This window comes from Pseudorca crassidens, chromosome X (assembly GCF_039906515.1).
Source record: "Pseudorca crassidens isolate mPseCra1 chromosome X, mPseCra1.hap1, whole genome shotgun sequence".
Lineage (NCBI taxonomy): Eukaryota > Metazoa > Chordata > Mammalia > Artiodactyla > Delphinidae > Pseudorca > Pseudorca crassidens.
Genome location: NC_090317.1, coordinates 123031823 through 123045684, shown reverse-complemented (window position 1 = coordinate 123045684; position 13862 = coordinate 123031823). Strand labels below are relative to the sequence as shown.

General features: G+C 40.4%; 1 protein-coding gene across 3 annotated transcripts in view; it reads left to right on the top strand.

The window, feature by feature from the left end:
• RAB9A (RAB9A, member RAS oncogene family) overlaps positions 1-13862 on the top strand; it is a 53274-nt gene that overhangs the window by 15585 nt on the left and 23827 nt on the right. For all 3 annotated transcript variants that reach the window (XM_067724137.1, XM_067724130.1, XM_067724131.1), the window contains one exon: positions 11125-11236. The gene's annotated coding sequence lies outside the window, so the exon portion shown is untranslated. The remainder of the gene's footprint in view (positions 1-11124; positions 11237-13862) is intronic.

Below are 13862 nucleotides of genomic sequence, written 5' to 3'. Positions count from 1 at the left end.
AGTTCTGTGGTCTGTGAATTATATCTCAATAAAGCTATTACAAAAAAATCAAATGGACTGAGGGAGGGAATTGGAGACAGGATCTCTGCTGGATATTTATCTCAGTGAGTCTTTCTAAACCTATAGTATCCCAATTACGCATACATATTATCGAGAAATACTGGCAGGCTTCCTCAGAGAGGCCTTCTGGGAGGCGCCCTGCCAGTTCATACTGACAGCCATCCAGCAGGCAGTGGCCTCTATCCAGGCAGTGTGCTGGGCCCTGGCCTCTGCATTTCTGCGTAGAAGCCCCTCCCTCTTTCAGTCACACAACAAACAGGGCTAAAGCTTCCATCCACAATCATTGCCCCTTCTTTTTCTTCCCTGTTTCTCAAGCCACAGGTTCGAGCTACACTATCAACGACATCAAGCCCCTGGAACATAGCAAATCATGTAGAATCAACCCAGAGCAGTTGCCATTTATGTCTCTGGTTAGATCTGCACTCAGAAAAGAAACAGCAGATAAAATCAGCCCTAGACCCTTGCTACTCATAGTGTGGCCCTGGCATCAGCAGCGTCAGCATCACCTGGGAGCAAATACAGAAACGGGGGCCCCATCCCGGACCTATTGAATCCAAGTCTATCTCTTCACAAAGCTCTCAGTGATTCTAGTGCATGTTACTGCTGGTGAAATGCTGACTCATCCTCAGGAACTGGGCCTATGAACTCTGCCTTCCTGCTTATATCTTTGGATGAAATGCCCGAGTTCCTAGCCAGCACTGGACTTTCCACTTGTCTCGGTTACCAGCCACCTCCACTCTCCACGTTGCTAAATCCAAGCGACAATTCTCAGCCCTGAAACCTATCAGCAGCAGTTGACACACTGGGTTCCTTCTTGAGAACGCCTTTTTCCATGTGGCTTGCAGTAGGTTGTGCTTTCTCTGGTTTTCCCTCTAACTGGCCACTCCATCTCAATATTATTTGCTGCTTCCTTGTTATTTTCCTGACCTCTTAATTTTGGAGTGTCCAGAATTTAGTCTTTGGACACCTTAGATATCTATACCCATTCCTTTGTTGACTTATCTAGTTCCATGGCTTTCTGTAACATTTATGCTGATGACTTCCCTTCCTTATCTTCAGGCTAGCATCTCTCCTCTGAATTCCAGGCCCATAAGTCTAACAGCCTACTTGAAAAGTCTACTTGGATGTCTAATAAGCATCTCACCCTTAACATGTTTAAAATCAACCTTCTGATCTTCTCTCCAATACTGCTTGTCTACTTAATGGCAACTCCATACTTACATAACTTGAGCTAAAAACCTTGGAGGCATGCATGCTTGATACCTTTCTTTTTCTCACATCGAACTTCCAAGCAATCAACAAATCCTATTGGCTGTATTCCAAATACATATACAGAAGCCCAACTTAAAAATGGGCAAAAGATTTGAATAGACACTTCACCAAAGAAGATGAAATAAGATACAGGAATGGCCAATAAGCACAGGAAAAGATGCCCAACATCATTAGTCATCAGGGAAATGCAAATCAAAACCAGCACGAGATACCACTTCATACCCACTAGGATGGCTATAATAAAAAAAAGTCAGAAAATAACAAGTGTTGGTGAGGATGTGGAGAAATTGGAACCCTTGTACAGTGCTGGTGGGGATGTAAAATGGTGCAGCCACTTTGGAAAATAGCTCGGCAGTTTCTTAAGAAGTTACACAAAAATTTACTACACAACCCAGCAATTCCACACCTTGGTATATATCCAAGAGAAATGAAAACATACATCCACACAAAGACTTGTATGTAAATGTTCACAGCAGTATAGTTCGTAATAGTCAAAAAAGTGGAAACAACCCAAATGTCCATCAACTGGTGAATGGATAAACAAAATACGGTCTACCCATTCAAAGAAATACTGTTCAGTAATACAAAGGAATGAAGTACTGATACATGCTGTAGCAAGCATGCACTTTCAAAACATTTCCTAAGTGAAAGAAGCTAGTCACGAAAGACCACACTTTCTCTGAGTCCATTTATATGAAATGTCCAGAATAGGCAAATCCATAGAGATAGAAAATAGATGAGTAGTGGCTGGGGGCTGGGAGTGGGACTGGGAATTGACTGCCAGTGGGCACAAGGGATCCAACCGGGGCGATGAAAATGTTCTGCAATTGGATTGTGATGATGGCTGCACAAACTCTCTAACAATCATTGAACTATGCACTTAAAATGAGTGAATTTTATTGTATGTAAGTTATACTTCATTAAAGCTGTTAAAAATATCCAGAATCTGACCACATTATGTTCTCTGCTACCATCCCGCATCTCAGCCAGCATCATCCCCCACTTGGATGACCACAGTACCTTGCTAAGTGGTTGCCTGACTTCCACTCTTGTCCCCTAGGTGTATTTCCAATACAACAGCCAGAGTGATCCTGGGAAATATGCACATCAAATCATGTCACCCTTCCACTCAAAATTCTCTGTTGGTTCCTGTCTCCAAGAGAAAGGCAAAGTCTTTAGAGCCTTACCTATCTGGCCCCTCTGCTACCTTTCCTCGACTTTTTCCTAACTTTGCCAACTCAACTACCACTTCCCTCCTTGCTACATCCTGCACTCAGTCACACTGGCCTCCTTGCTAGTCCTTGACTGTGCCAGGCACATGCCTGCCACAGGACCTTTGCGTGAGCTGTTGCTTCTGCGTGGAATGCTCTTACCCCAAATTCCCAACAACTTAACCAACCTTTCTCAAGCCCTAGGTCAAATATCATCTTGGGCAGTGAAGTTTCCCTGGCTGTTTATTACGTTTCCTAGCACCCTTTCTGATTTTTTTTTCCATAGAGGTTATTCACCATTTAAATACAATGCCTTGCTTATTTATATGGTTTATTGTCTGCTTCCCCCCTCCCCCCCAACTAAATTGTACACTCCATGGGGGTCAGGGATTTTTGCCTTTTTGGTTCACAGCTTATCCCCAGCCCCTATGACAGTTTCTGGCACATAGAAAGCCCCCAACAAATATTTGTTGAAGTTATGTGCTTAAGAAAACCAGAAGAGCCAGGAATATAACCTATCAATACATACGTACATTTAAACAAAGGATTAAAAACAAGTTTACAGGGTGTGATTGTAGTTTACAGTAGGCAAAACAGTTTCAGAGTGGAGTGAATGGAGAATTGGAAAAGACAACATTTTTCTTCCCGGAATATTTTTGAGCTTTTCTTCCCCATGTAGTGTCTTTGAGTGGGCATCAGATATACCATCAAGTATTAGGCTACGTGCTCAAACTAGCGTACAGACAATTGTCCAGTTGTCTTATAAACTTTCCCTTTATTTAGCATTTTCCATTTTCATGTTCAATAGCATTGTCACCAGAAATAAATAAGGAAAAGGAGATCAAAAACAAAATTCTGTTTGTTCACTGTTTTACTTGCTTGAAGACCCTACAAATATTTGATAAGGAATAGAGTTTAAAGAGTTCCTTGGTGATTTCCTTGTTGTTTTTGTTTTGCTTTGTTTTTGCAGTACGCGGGCCTCACTGTTGTGGCCTCTCCCGTTGCGGAGCACAGGCTCCGGACGCGCAGGCTCAGCGGCCATGGCTCACAGGCCTAGCCGCTCCGCGGTATGTGGGATCTTCCCGGACCGGCGCACGAACCTGTGTCCCCTGCATCGGCAGGCGGGCTCTCAACCACTGCGCCACCAGGGAAGCCCTTCCCTGTTGTTTTAACTTAATTATCTATGCATTACAGACTGTACTTGGCTGTATGTCAGTAATTTTAAAAGTGGCTCTTTGAAAATAATCATCCCCAAATCATATATAAATACCCTATTTGCAACTTAAGAGTTTATTTTAACCTTATGTGTGTTTATTTTTTGTTACAATTCAGTGGTTTTAGTGTTTTCACAAAGTTGTACAACCATCACCATTATCTAATTTCAGAACATTTTCATCACCCCCAAAAGGAACCCTGTACCCATTAGCAGTCCCTCCTCATTCCCCCTCCCTCCAGCCCCAGGCAACTAATCATCTACACTCCGTCTCTATGGATTTGCCTTTCCTGGGCATTTCCTATAAATGGAATCATGTAATATGTGGTCTGTTGTGTCTGGCTTCTTTCACATGAGTGGTTTTTTGAAAACTCAAGTAGTAAACTAATTTACTAACCAAAGGAACTGTACTGACCTTTATTTAAAATGCAGCTTTAACTGAATTTACATAAATGATTTAGCATTTACACTGTCACAATTATACTTCTTCAAGCTTTTGTGTCAATAGTTGTTTTTGGTTAACCACATGCCAAACTTGATATTTTTTTAACATCTTTATTGGAGTATAATTGCTTTACAATGGTGTGTTAGTTTCTGCTTTATAACAAAGTGAATCAGTTATACATATACATATAACCCCATATCTCTTCCCTCTTGCGTCTCCCTCCCTCCCACCCTCCCTATCCCACCCCTCTATGTGGTCACAAAACGCCAAGCTGATCTCCCTGTGCTATGTGGCTGCTTCCCACTAGCTGTTTTACATTTGGTAGTGTATATATGTCCATGCCACTCTCTCACTTTGTCACAGATTACCCTTCCCCCTTCCCGTATCCTCAAGTCCATTCTCTAGTAGGTCTGCGTCTTTATTCCCATCTTGCCCCTAGGTTCTTCCTGACCATTTTTTTGTTTGTTTTTTAGATTCCATATATATGTGTTAGCATACAGTATTTGTTTTTCTCTTTCTGACTGACTTCACTCTGTATGACAGACTCTAGGTCCATCCACCTCACTACAAATAACTCAATTTCGTTTCTTTTTATGGCTGAGTAATATTCCATTGTATATATGTGCCACATCTTCTTTATCCATTCATCTGTTGATGGACACTTAGGTTGCTTCCATGTCCTGGCTATTGTAAATACATAACTCTTTTTGAATTACGATTTTCTCAGGGTATATGCCCAGTAGTGGGATTTCTAGGTCGTATGGTAGTTCTGTTTTTAGTTTTTTAAGGAACCTCCATACTGTTCTCCATAGTGGCTGTATCAATTTACATTCCCACCAACAGTGCAAGAGGGTTCCCTCTTCTCCACACCCGCTCTAGCATTTATTGTTCGTAGATTTTTTGATGATGGCCATTCTGACCGGTGTGAGATGATATCTCATTGTACTTTTATTTTATTTATTTATTTTTTTTTTTTTGCGGTACACGGGCCTCTCACTGTTGTAGCCTCTCCCGTTGCGGAGCACAGGCTCCGGACGCACAGGCTCAGTGGTCATGGCTCACGGGCCCAGACGCTCCGCGGCATGTGGGATCCTCCCGGACCGGGGCACGAACCCGTGTTCCCTGCATCGGCAGGCGGACTCTCAACCACTGCGCCACCAGGGAAGCCCCTCATTGTACTTTTGATTGTTGACCATTCCTTCATGTGTTTGTTGGCAATCTGTATATCTTCTTTGGAGAAATGTCTATTTAGGTCTTCTGCCCATTTTTGGATTAACTCAATCCAAAATAGGGTTAAAAATTGTTTGGTTTTTTTTTTTTTTGATATTCAGCTGCATGAGCTGCTTGTAAAGTTTGGAGATTAATCCTTTGTCAGTTGCTTCATTTGCAAATATGTTCTCCCATGTTGAGGGTTGTCTTTTCGTCTTGTTTATGGTTTCCTTTGCTGTGCAAAAGTTTTGAAGTTTCCTTAGGTCCCATTTGTTTATTTGTGTTTTTATTTCCATTCCTCTAGGAGGTGGGTCAAAAAGGAACTTGCTGTGATTTATGTCATAGAGTGTTCTGCCTATGTTTTCCTCTAAGAGTTTGAAAGTATCTGGCCTTACATTTAGGTCTTTAATCCATTTTGAGTTTATTTTTGTGTATGGTATTAGGGAGTGTTCTAATTTCATTCTTTTACATGTAGCTGTCCAGTTTTCCCAGCACCACTTATTGAAGAGGCTGTCTTTCCTCCACTGTATATTCTTGCCTCCTTTATCAAAGATAAGGTGACCATATGTGCGTGGGTTTATCTCTAGGCTTTCTATTCTGTTCCATTGATCTATATTTCTGTTTTTGTGCCAGTACCATACTGTCTGGATTACTGTAGCTTTGTAGTACAGTCTGAAGTCAGGAAGCCTGATTCCTCCAGCTCCATTTTTCTTTCTCAAGATTGCTTTGGCTATTCGGGGTCTTTTGTGTTTCCATAAAAATGCTGAAATTTTTTGTTCTAGTTCTGTGAAAAATGCCAGTGGTAGTTTGATAGGGATTGCATTAAATCTGTAGATTGCTTTGGGTAGTAGAGTCATTTCCACAATGTTGATTCTTCCAATCCAAGAACATGGTATCTCTCCATCTGTTTGTATCATCTTTAATTTCTTTCATCAGTGTCTTATGATTTTCTGCATACAGGTCTTTTGTCTCCTTAGGTAGGTTTATTTCTAGATATTTTATTCTTTTTGTTGCAGTGGTAAATGGGAGTGTTTTCTTAATTTCACTTTCAGATTTTTCATCATTAGTGTATGCAAGAGATTTCTGTACATTAATTTTGTATCCTGCTACCTTACCAAATTCATTGATTAGCTCTAGTAGTTTTCTGGTAGCATCTTTAGGATTCTCTATGTATAGTATCATATCATCTGCAGACAGTGGCAGTTTTACTTCTTCTTTTCTGATTTGGATTCCTTTTATTTCTTTTTTTTCTCTGATTGCTGTGGCTAGAACTTCCAAAACTATGTTGAAAATAGTGGTGAGAGGGGACAACCTTGTCTTGTTCCTGATCTTAGTTGAAATGGTTTCAGTTTTTCACCATTGAGGATGACATTGGCTGTGGGTTTGTCATATATGGCCTTTATTATATTGAGGAAAGTTCCCTCTATGCCTACTTTCTGGAGGGTTTTTATCATAAATGGGTGTTGAATTTTTTTGAAAGCTTTCTCTACATCTACTGAGATGATCATATGGTTTTTCTCCTTCAATTTGTTAATATGGTGTATCACATTGATTGATTTGCATATATGGAAGAATCCTTGCATTCCTGGGATAAACCCCACTTGATCGTATGATCATGGTGTATGATCCTTTTAATGTGCTGTTGGATTCTGTTTGCTAGTATTTTGTTGAGGATTTTTGCATCTATGTTCATCAGTGAAATTGGCCTGTAGTTTTCTTTCTTTGTGACATCTTTGTCTGGTTGTGGTATCAGGGGGATGGTGGCCTCGTAGAAGGAGTTTGGGAGTGTTCCTCCCTCTGCTATATTTTGGAAGAATTTGAGAAGGATAGGTGTTAGCTCTTCTCTAAGTGTTTGATAGAATTCGCCTGTGAAGCCATCTGGTCCTGGGCTTTTGTTTGTTGGAAGATTTTTAATCACAGTTTCAATGTCAGTGTTTGTGATTGGTCTGTTCATATTTTCTCTTTCTTCCTGGTTCAGTCTCGGAAGGTTGTGCATTTCTAAGAATTTGTCCATTTCTTCCAGTTTGTCCATTTTATTGGCATAGAGTTGCTTATAGTAATCTCTCATGATCCTTTGTTTCTGCAGTGTCAGTTGTTACTTCTCCTTTTTCATTTCTAATTCTACTGAGTTGAGTATTCCTCCTTTTTTTCTTGATGAGTCTGGCTAATGGTTTATCAGTTTTGTTTATCTTCTCAAAGAACCAGCTTTTAGTTTTATTGATCTTTGCTATCGTTTCCTTCATTTATTTCTGATTTGATTTTTATGATTTCTTTCCTTCTGGTAACTTTGGGGTTTTTTTTGTTCTTCTTTCTCTAATTGCTTTAGGTGTAAGGTTAGGTTGTTTATTTGAGATGTTTCTTGTTTCTTAAGGTAGGATTGTATTGCTATTAACTTCTGTCTTATAACTGCTTTTGCTGCATCCTGTAGGTTTTGGGTCGTCGTGTTTTCGTTGGCATTTGTTTCTAGGTATTTTTTTAATTTCCTCTTTGATTTCTTCAGTGATCTCTTGGTTATTAAGTAGTGTATTGTTTATCCTCCATGTGTTTGTACTTTTTACAGATTTTTTTCCTGTAATTGATATCTAGTCTCATAGCGTTGTGGTCAGAAAAGATACTTAATACGATTTCAGTTTTCTTAAATTTACCAAGGCTTGATTTGTGACCCAAGATATGATCTATCCTGGAGAATGTTCCATGAGCACCTGAGAAGAAACTGTATTCTGTTGTTCTTGGATGGAATGTCCTATAAATATCAATTAAGTCCATCTTGTTTAATGTATCATTTAAAGCTTGTGTTTCCTTATTTATTTTCATATTGGATGATCTGTCCATTGGTGAAAGTGGGGTGTTAAAGTCCCCTACTATGATTGTGTTACTGTCAATTTCACCTTTTATGCCTGTTAGTATTTGCCTTATGTATTAAGGTGCTCCTATGTTGGGTGCATAAATATTTACAATTGTTATATCTTCTTCTTGGATTGATCCCTTGATCATTATGTAGTGTCCTTCTTTGTCTCTTGTAATAGTCTTTGTTTTAAAGTCTATTTTGTCTGATATGAGAATTGCTACTCCAGCTTTCTTTTGATTTCCATTTGCATGGAATATCTTTTTCCATTCCCTCACTTTCAGTCTGTATTTGTCCCTAGGTCTGAAGTGGATCTCGTGTAGACAGCATATATATGGGTCTTGTTTTTGTATCCATTCAGCCAGTCTGTGTCTTTTGGTGGGAGCATTTAGTCCATTTACATTTAAGGTAATTAACGATATGTGTGTTCCTATTACCATTTTTCTTATTTGTTTTGGGTTTGTTATCGTAGGTCTTTTCTTTCTCTTGTGTTTCCTGCCTAGAGAAGTTCCTTTAGCATTTGTTGTAAAGCTGGTTTGGTGGTGCTGAATTCTCTTAGCTTTTGCTTGTCTGTAAAGGTTTTAATTTCTCCGTCAAATCTGAATGAGATCCTTGCTGGGTAGAGTAATCTTGGTTGCAGGTTTTTCTCCTTCAACACTTTCAATATGTCCTGCCACTCCCTTCTGGCTTGCAGAGTTTCTGCTGAAAGATCAGCTGTTAACCTTATGGGGATTCCCTTGTGTGTTGTTTTTCCCTTGCTGCTTTTAATATTTTTTCTTTGTATTTAATTTTTGATAGTTTGATTAATGTGTGTCTTGGCATGTTTCTCCTTGGATTTATCCTGTATGGGACTCTCTGTGCTTCCTGGACTTGATTGACTATTTCCTTTCCCATATTAGGGAAGTTTTCAACTATAATGTCTTCAAATATTTTCTCAGTCCCTTTGCTTTTCTCTTCTTCTTCTGGGACCCCTATAATTCGAATGTTGGTGTGTTTAATGTTTTCCCAGAGGTCTCTGAGAGTGTCCTCAATTATTTTCATTCTTTTTTCTTTATTCTGCTCTGCAGTAGTTATTTCCACTATTTTATCTCCCAGGTCACTTATCCATTCTTCTGCCTCAGTTATTTCTACTAAAAAAAAACAGACAGACAGAACCCTAGGAGAAATGGTAAAAGCAAAGCTATGCAGACAAAATCTCCCACAGAAGCATACACATACACACTCACAAAAAGAGGAAAAGGGGAAAAAATAATAAATCTTGTTCTCAAAGCCCACCTCCTCAATTTGGGATGATTCGTTGTCTATTCAGGTATTCCACAGATGCAGGTACATCTAGTTGATTGTGGAGATTTAATCTGCTGCTCCTGAGGCTGCTGGGAGAGATTTCCCTGTCTCTTCTTTGTTCGCACAACTCCCAGGGGCTCAGCTTTGGATGTGGCCCCGCCTCTGCGTGTAGGTCACCTGAGGGCGTCTGTTCTTCGCTCAGACAGGACGGGGTTAAAGGAGCCGCTGATTCGGGGGCTCTGGCTCACTCAGGCCGGGGGGAGGGAGGGGTGCGGATGCGGGGCGAGCCTGTGGCGGCAGAGGCCGGCATGTCGTTGCAGCAGCCTGAGGCACGCTGTGCGTTCTTGCGGGGAAGTTGTCCCTGGATACAACGGGACCCTGGCCGTGGCGGGCTGCACAGGCTTCCGGGTAGGGAGGTGTGGAGAGTGACCTGTGCTCGCACACAGGCTTGTTGGTGGCGGCAGCAGCAGCCTTAGCGTCCCGTGCCCGTCTCTGGGGTCCACTCTGATAGTCGTGGCTCTCACCCGTCTCTGGAGCTCCTTTAAGCAGCCCAAACTTGACATTTTGAAAGCAAAACAAACAAACAAACAAAAAAAACCCCTCTTATCTCTAAGGTAAAGGTCATAAAATTCTTTTTCTTTAAGAAAAAGGAAATTTGGATATTTTCCCCTAGTTTCTTAATTTAGTTGACAAAGATGAGTTCAATCAAATGTCATCACTCTAACCGTTGTAAGGACTAAAGTTGGGAATTCTTAGCAACATATTGGATCAATCTCTCCTCCCCTGCACATCTCCATCTAAACACACATACCCTGTGGTGTAAAACTATTGTGCATTTGAATTGTATGCCTTGTTGTAAAGTGGTCCCTTCCTCACATTTTCATAGGCTGAATTACATTATATCTCTAGGGTGGGGGATTTCACACTTAGCTAATCCTATGAATTTTTCTCTATTGTATCTCTATTTTATCATTGCCTTATATTATTTGTGGACATGTTTTTTTCCCTTGAATTGTCCATCAAGTTTTTAGTTGTATTTATATCCTTCAAAGCCCAGAGGCTAACTCTGGGCATGGTAGATGCTTAATGAAACTTTGTAAAATAGGTTTTTACTTAGAGCGGAATTTCAATATGAGTTCATATGTGTTTCTGTTCTGCATATTCCACCCCACACTTTGGAAGCCCGCATCCAACTTTAATAAACTAGATCAAATGTTACTGTTGTTCATGTTTCAAACTCAGTCTCCAGAAAAGGAACTTATTCAAAATCAATTTATTTCATTGATGTTATGCAATTTGAAACTTATCAAATTAATAAAACAAAGCCCTGAGTTGTAAGAGTTGTGTTATATTGTGTTACTGTTCAAATATTTGGTGACCCTCCCAGTGGGCCAGTTCTAGAACACCACACCACTCAGATCAGATTTGCCATGTGACTTGCAGTGCCCCTCCCTTTGGAAGGATTGTACATCCCAGTGTGTGACATGCTTTTTAGCCAATGACATGGGTGGAAATGATGAACACTGCTTCTGCGTGGAAGCTTTGAGAGCCAGCAGGGGTATTACTTTGATCTCTCTTCTTTCAGTCAATGAGATATATCAGACAGAGGCTGCTCCGCTAGCTCAGGTTCATCAGTTTGGGTCCAGAGGGATGATGACATGGAACGGAACCACAGCTGACCCATAATGGACATTAAGGTAAGGAATAAATCTTGTTTTTGTAAGCCACGGAGATTTGAGGAGGGGTCATTTTTTCTACCACTGCATGGCTTAGCTTAAGCTGGCTGATCCAAAAGTGTTAAGAGAGTGTTAACAGCTTATGGAAAACCCAAATGAACTTTGTGGCCAACCCAATAGTTGCAAATAAAGACATCAACTCCTTCTAACTTAGAAAAGGAGTTTCTTGGGGAGATGCTGGGTAGCTCTTAGAGGCAAGGCTGGAGTGTTGAGTTTGGACAGTGGGCAGGAAAACAGGAATCCAGATCATGAATGGCTTAATTAAGATGCTGTCACTGCTATAGGTACTAGATCCTGCCACTGGCATCATCACCACTGCCATTATCTGTGGTCACTGGGTACCAGGGGCCACCACTACCCATGGCAGAATGAACTCTGAGCTGTTCCAGCATCTCCGTGTTGCTTTCCCAAGACCCAGATCTTCAAAGAGAGGATCTGATTGGCCGGAGTATCACATTGGTGGTTAGGATTTCAACCTATGAATTTTGGGGGGATACACACTTTCAGTCTATAGCAAGACAAGTTGTTAAACTCTTTGAATGATAAGTTTTCTATGGAGTCCTTTGCATTTTCTAAGCATATCATCTGTGCTTAATACAGTTTTGTTTCTCCCTTTGCAATCATGATACTTGTTCTTTTATTTCTGTGTGCTAAGACCTTCAGTGCAATGTTGAAGAGACATACTTATCTTTGCCCTGCTTTAAAGGGCATACTTACAGAGTTTAACTATTAAGAATGAATGATGTTTTGGTATAGGTTTTCAGTAGATATTCTTTATGAGGTTAAGAACCTTCCCTTTTATTCCTGCTTTGCTGAGATTGTCACGAAAGGTTGTTGAATTTTATTGAATGCATTTTTTTCTTCGTCTATTGATTTGATTGTATGTTTTTTCCCTCTTTCAAACTGTTAATGTTAAACCACCCTTGCATTCCTGAGATACATTTAAATTGTCATAACATATTCAATTCTATTGTTTTGTTTTCTCTTGACTATGTGTCACTTTTTGCTGCTTCTTGGCATGTCTAATATTTTTTTGTTGCATGCTGTGCATTGTGTATAAATGAAACATAAATGGTCTAGATAATATCTTTCACCATTGAGAGTTCCCACAGTCCTTCATTAGGCAGACAGGGTGAGGGATTTATCACTTTAATCCAATCAGGGATTGAGTTTAGGCTGAGCCTAGCTACAGCTGTGGCCAGCAGCCTGAACCGGCATGGATTATTTATGCCTATGTGGATGGCACTGACAGGAGGATGTGAGAGGAAAGAAGTTGCTTATGTGAGCACAATAGTCGTCTCAGCTTTTACACTGAAAAGGTCAAGAAAGCTGTTGATGGGCATTGGGTACTCAGACGTATGGCAACGGGGAGGTGGGAAGAGCACACTTCAGCATTACTGTCCTGAGTTCTAGGAGCGGCTCAAACTTTTATATGTTTCTGTGGATTCGGAAGGGCTTCTGTCTGAAGGAACGAGTTGGTAAGATAACTGGATTTTTGTCTGGCCCTTACCATTGAAGCCTAAGGCAAAGATTACATTTGGATGTCATAGAAAGTATTTCGAAAGGTTGCTTAAAATTGCTTCATTAAAAATTTTCCACTTACTGCTCAAAAGCATATTGTAACATGGGATTCAAAAATTCAATAAAAATTACCCAGATTTCTACTCCCCTAACAATTCAGCTGTTTTGAGTTTCCTACTTCCTTTCCATTCTTTTTTTTAATAAACACTCACGTGCACAAACACCCATACAAACACACACAAACATACTATTTACATATCGTAACCATGGTGTGCCTGGGATTTTCCTCCTACTGCCTTTAAAGGTGAAGTTCAGTTTATGACTCACATTCACCAGGACATCAGGAAAGGGATCAAATTCCCCACTTCATTCCTGAAGGTTAATGCCTGTGTCATTCTGCCCTCTGTAATTGCCCAGGTTAAGCTATATTTAGAGTGTGGTAAAGAAAGAGCAGCGCTATTCAACATGTACTTATTACTTTTAAGAGAGCACATTGGATTTAGTTATGGATAGAGAAAAAATTATAATTTCAGTTTTTCCATCAGTGATGAAGATCTTGTAATAGTTTGCATCTTTATTTAGAATTTGAGTGCAGCTACATGCTAGGTTCTTGGTGAACTGCTGTGCCCTCATCCTGCACCAGCCCTGCCCACTGCTACTTGCTCATCATGAGTTACCTCCTCACTCATGCCTTCTCTGGTCCCATCACCCTGTATTCCCACCAGCCGCACCTTGTTTACTTCCTTCAAGGCCCTTAATCCAATTTATAACTGCACATTTATTTAGTTGCTTATTGAATGTCTTCTCCACTCTTCTGAGCTCTCTTAGGAAAGGGACTGAATCCAATTTATTCAGCAAGGTAAGGTCATATGATATAAACACAGCTGGTGGATAGAAGCAAAAATGAGGGAGGGTGCCTGGGGACACCCCTGAATTCCTCCAGTGTCTTGTCTACCCGCTGTAGTCTCAATGCCTGAGAGGTCACATATCTGATTATTTAGATATGTCATTTAATGGTCAAATTGCCGACCATTGAGTCCTGTGTTTTTTCCCTGTATGTGAAAAG